Source organism: Pelophylax lessonae, assembly GCF_965119305.1.
Source record: "Pelophylax lessonae genome assembly, chromosome: 7".
NCBI lineage: Eukaryota > Metazoa > Chordata > Amphibia > Anura > Ranidae > Pelophylax > Pelophylax lessonae.
The window spans coordinates 273,536,326-273,542,545 of NC_138774.1; positions in this window are offsets into that span (position 1 = coordinate 273,536,326).

Here is a 6,220-nt window from a genome sequence, read left to right on the forward strand (position 1 = left end):
TGCGACGGGAGACTTGGGTAGGGTTGCGGAAGACGTACCCTCCCACTCCCTGTGATAGCGGCCAAGTGGCTTTATAGCTGTGTCGGTTGTTATCATTAGAGAGCAGACCGCTGGCTCTTAAAAACAGTGATACCTCTAGCTGTAGGCATCACCCCTGTACAGCCACTTCAAGCGGACGTACAGGTACATCGGTTTACAGGAAGAGGTTAAACATTCAAACAGCATCAGAGATATTAATATTAATATTTATATCCACTAGTTTTTTTGCCAAAATTACTCGGAAATTGAAGACAAAGCTGAGTGTAGTAAGATGTCCGCTGTTATCGAACAATCTGGTAGGCTCTGTTGGTGAAGTGTGTAGAACGCACAGTATTTTTTGGTCAGAAGATCACTTCCGTTACACAATCTGATGGGTAGCGGTAGTCTGATAGAACACCGGAGAACATTGTGTCCAATCACAACAGCTCATCAGCGGGGCACGCGCGCACCCCAGAGCCACTGCATGAAATCGCGTACATATTCACGCAGGAGGGTTGCCCTGCCACAGTGTATCATCATGGGGCGGTCCAGAAGAGGTTAGGGCGGTGTTCTGCCCCCCCCCCCCCCCCCCCAAAAAAAAAAAAGAAAAGTCAGCAACTACCCATACTGTAGCTGCTGAAATTTAATATTAGGACATAAATTGAGGCATTTTGGATTCCCTGAGGGAGGGGAGTTATGGCACAATGGATTAGCACTTCATCAACAGAGGGAAATATTTTAAAGGACCGCCATAGGAACACCCACCCTCTGTGGGCCTGCAATTGGTTTATATCAAGCTTAATATACCTTTGAAAAGTGTTTTTGGCTCCCGTAAGACACTTCGGAAGCTGTGACCCCAGACAGACATCCATGCTGTGTGTTCATTTCCCATCTCTCGGCTGGAGTGGGTGTGTCTGGGATTTTTCTGCCCCTCCGCGTTCTCTTCTTTTTCTTTCCCCCTTGTGGGATTTGGCAATAACAGGATCCCCTGATGAAGCTACAAGCGAAACGCATGATCGCACCGCTCCTGATGACGTCACTCTGACGAAACGCGTAAAATGTCACCGTGTAACTGCCGCCCCATTAATTTCCGGTGTTTGGAGCGCATTGCGCTCTAGCACCTGGAACACAGAATCCACATTGCTGACATACATTTGTGTCTACGAATTTTAATGTACGATTACTGCTACCAATAAATTGTTTATTCTAAACGGATTTACGCTATGCAATTCTCTTTCCTTATATACCCGTTGAGGAATACCCCTAGAAACGTTGGAGAAGAGTCACTCTTTTACACACAAAGGTCCATCTGGGTTGATTGATGCCACAGTGGTTGGGAACATCTAACCTGGTTCTGGCCGTATACTAACGACCCCTGTAGGGGTACTCCTATCTGGTGAGTGCGGTCCTATTGGGGGGGAGCACCATTTTCACTGTTGCACAACTTGCACAGATTGATTTTGATAATCACAGACATTTTCTGCACCTTTTTTTGCACCACTTGAAATATTTGGACTTCATAATTTTATTATCTATATCAGCAGTTCCCAAACTGTGGGTCGGGACCCACTGGTGGGTCGCGAGCTGTGTTTGAGTGGGTCGCACTAAGACCTGAAATCACTGAGAGCGGGCCCGCTTAAATTGTGCTGTGCGAGCCCGCACAAATTACAGAGAGCCAGAGAAGTCAAATTGTGATGGATTTAGTACCCCGCCCACGCAGTTTACTGAGGCTGGTCTGCATTTCCTGCAAAGAGGATACCTGCATCAGTAAGTAACCATTTCTATGGCATTGTAATGTTGTATTTGTACGTATGTGGGCTGTTATGTAGGATATGTTCATGGGGTGCAGTGCCAGCTCCTCGGTCCTGCAGGCGGCAGGGGTGGTAGCTAGACTGGAGGTGGGATTCTCTCAGCTATAGCGGGCATGGACAGCAGCCTTTGTGTCATAGAAGGATCAGGGGGCCCGGTGATGTCAGGAGTTCATGGCAGCTTCTGTGACCCCAGTAGAGAATCTGAAGAAGAAGAGCCAGGACACCAAGACCAGCATAGAGCTCCTCATCATGGAGACTCTGGGTGAGGTGTGCTGGGCCCTGGAGAGGGCAAACAGGGGCTTCACCTTCACTGTGGACTGCTGGGAGAGGAAGGAGGGTGAGTGCCATATAGCCTGCTGATCACTGTCCTGGGGTGGTCGATTTCTGTCCTCTGCCTGCCTTATACTGTCTATGAGGGTGCTGATTACTTACAACTATTAATAGCATTTATATACAGTGGGTACGGAAAGTATTCAGACCCCCTTAAATTTTTCACTCTTTGTTATATTGCAGCCATTTGCTAAAATCATTTAAGTTCATTCTTCTTCCTCATGAATGTACACATAGCACCCCATACTGACAGAAAAACACAGAATTGTTGACATTGTTGCAGATTTATTAAAAAAGAAAAACTGAAATATCACATGGTCCTAAGTATTCAGACCCTTTGCTGTGACACTCATATATTTAACTCAGGTGCTTTCCATTTCTTCTGATCATCCTTGAGATGGTTCTACACCTTCATTTGAGTCCAGCTGTGTTTGATTATACTGATTGGACTTGATTAGGAAAGCCACACACCTGTCTATATAAGACCTTCCAGATCACAATGCATGTCAGAGCAAATGAGAATCATGAGGTCAAAGGAACTGCCTGAAGAGCTCAGAGACAGAATTGTGGCAAGGCACAGATCTGGCCAAGGTTACAAAAAGATTTCTGCTGCACTTAAGGTTCCTAAGAGCACAGTGGCCTCCATAATCCTCAAATGGAAGACTTTTGGGACGACCAGAACCCTTCCTAGAGCTGGCCGTCCGGCCAAACTGAGCTATCGGGGGAGAAGAGCCTTGGCGAGAGAGGTAAAGAAGAACCCAAAGATCACTGTGGCTGAGCTCCAGAGATGCAGTCAGGAGATGGGAGAAAGTTGTAGAAAGTCAACCATCACTGCAGCCCTCCACCAGTCGGGGCTTTATGGCAGAGTGGCCCGACGGAAGCCTCTCCTCAGTGTAAGACACATGAAAGCCCGCATGGAGTTTGCTAAAAAAACACCTGAAGGACTCCAAGATGGTGAGAAATAAGATTCTCTGGTCTGATGAGACCAAAATAGAACTTTTGGGCCTTAATTCTAAGCGGTATGTGTGGAGAAAACCAGGCACTGCTCATCACCTGTCCAATACAGTCCCAACAGTGAAGCATGGTGGTGGCAGCATCATGCTGTGGGGGTGTTTTTCAGCTGCAGGGACAGGACGACTGGTTGCAATCGAGGGAAAGATGAATGCGGCCAAGTACAGGGATATCCTGGACAAAAACCTTCTCCAGAGTGCTCTGGACCTCAGACTGGGCCGAAGGTTTACCTTCCAACAAGACAATGACCCTAAGCACACAGCTAAAATAACGAAGGAGTGGCTTCACAACAACTCTGTGACTGTTCTTGAATAGCCCTGACTTAAACCCAATTGAGCATCTCTGGAGAGACCTAAAAATGGCTGTCCACCAACGTTTACCATCCAACCTGACAGAACTGGAGAGGATCTGCAAGGAGGAATGGCAGAGGATCCCCAAATCCAGGTGTGAAAGACTTGTTGCATCTTTCCCAAAAAGACTCCTGGCTGTATTAGATCAAAAGGGGGCTTCTACTAAATACTGAGCAAAGGGTCTGAATACTTAGGACCATGTGATATTTCAGTTTTTCTTTTTTAATAAATCTGCAACAATGTCAACAATTCTGTGTTTTTCTGTCAGTATGGGGTGCTATGTGTATGAGGAAGAAGAATGAACTTAAATGATTTTAGCAAATGGCTGCAATATAACAAAGAGTGAAAAATTTAAGGGGGTCTGAATACTTTCCGTACCCACTGTAGAACCAACAAGTTCTGTAGCGCTTTACAATATTCAATTACAAGCAAGTGGGTCCCGAAAAAAAAAACTGTATTCAGAAGTGGGTCTCAGCCCAAAAAAGTTTGGGAAGCCCTGATCTATATGATATTTACTTTGAATTGATTTGTGATTTTCAGCACTTTTTATACATTTTTTTTTATCATTATACTTATTATTTTTTATGCATTTATGACTTTGCACGTATGATGAATTGATTTCCAGCACTGCGGCAAATTTTTTGTATTTTTGCACTTTTTATTGAGATCATTGGACTTTATAATTATTTATTTGTAATTGATTCAGTATTGGTTTATACTTCTTTATTGTTTTTCACTGATTACTATTGACTCATTCAATATATTTTTTTCATAAGCACATTTTTATATAGATCACACATTTATTAATTCCTGTGTACATATATTAATTTGTTCTTAAGGCAGCGCCACCATACCTTCCTTCTTCTTCTTCTTTACACTGTTGTACCCCTCAGGGGTATTCAAGGTAGGCAGCAGCCAATCTAGTCCTTAGATATCCTGGCGCGAAATCTACACATACTTATCTGATCACCCGGAGAGACTCTGTATTAATGGGGAGACATTACTTTATATTCTACATCTGTATTTTTCAATAACTGATTTTATAATAGAATTTTTATGATGTTATAATAAACTATTTTTTTTTTTTTTATTGAATACTTGAGTCTTTATATGGGGGTTGGTTGTGGCTACCCAGAAAGTCCCACCTTCCTGTTTCTATCAAATAAGACACCTACCTGTCCTGGAATACAGAAATGTCGGCGCAGCAGCCAATGTTTCCATTGGTTGTTGGGTGCTGCCACCGCCATTGTCGTTAAGGGAACCACGGCAGTGAAGCCTTGCGGGTTCATGGCCGGATCCCTACTGCGCATGTGCAAAGTGCGCTGCGCTCTCTTACTGGGCTAGAAGCAGAAGAAGGAGAAGGGGGCCAAACTTCTTATGTACCTCACCGCAGCAAGGTTTGACAGAAGTAAGGACACTGGAGGGGGGGGGGGGGGGGGAGAGACAGATAAGCAGCAATTCCACTCTTGATAGGAACCGGAGGGGGAGAAACAGATAAGCAGAAGTTGCACTTTTGATTGGAACCAGAGGGGGGGGAGCGACAGATAAGCATAAGTTTCACTTTGGAGTGGAACAGGAGGGGGGGGGGCAGATAAGCGGAAGTTGCACTTTTGAGTGGAACGGGGGGGGGGAGACAGATAAGCGGACGTTGCACTTTTGAGTGGAACCTGAGGGGGGGGGGGTGGAGAACTTTTGAGTGGAACGGGGGGGGGGGGGGGAGACAGATAAGCGGACGTTGCACTTTTGAGTGGAACCTGAGGGGGGGGGCGGAGAACTTTTGAGTGGAACGGGGGGGGGGGGACAGATAAGCGGACATTGCACTTTTCAGTGGAACCTGAGGGGGGGGCGGAGAACTTTTGAGTGGAACGGGGGGGGGGGGGGAGACAGATAAGCGGACGTTGCACTTTTGAGTGGAACCTGAGGGGGGGGGGGAACTTTTGAGTGGAACGGGGGGGGGGGGGAGACAGATAAGCGGACGTTGCACTTTTGAGTGGAACCTGAGGGGGGGGGGGGAGAACTTTTGAGCGGAACAGGGGGGGGGGGGAGACAGATAAGCGGACATTGCACTTTTGAGTGGAACCTGAGGGGGGGGGGGAACTTTTGAGTGGAACGGGGGGGGGGACAGATAAGCGGACGTTGCACTTTTGAGTGGAACCTGAGGGGGGGGGGAACTTTTGAGTGGAACGGGGGGGGGGGACAGATAAGCGGACGTTGCACTTTTGAGTGGAACCTGAGGGGGGGGGGAACTTTTGAGTGGAACTCCGCTTTAAGTAGAGAAACCAAAACCGGTTGTACAGAAACCCCAGCACCTACCTAAGAGGGCGCTACTCCATTTTATGATGTGGATTTAGTGGCCCTTTATTGGCCGCTCTCTCTACTCTCCCCCTGCTCAGTTGTTTGTAAATGAGGCCTCCCTCATGAGGAGTCTGAGTAAGACAGGTCCTCATTGGTCACAAGAAGACGGTGTGGCATTCGAATTCCCGCGCTCACATTCCTTCAGGAGGTCTCACTCTCTCTCTCTCCACAGAAGCCAGTATAGAGCCAGCACCACGTGACCTCACGTCACCAGGAACTCCTCTACCGCATAGGAACTGGCCGCTGCCCTAAACTCAGTCTACCACAGCGTCGTCCGTCCGCTGAAAGAAGTTCTGCCAAAGCCGATTGGCTAGTGCGGTGCACTTCTTCCCTCGGATTGGTCGA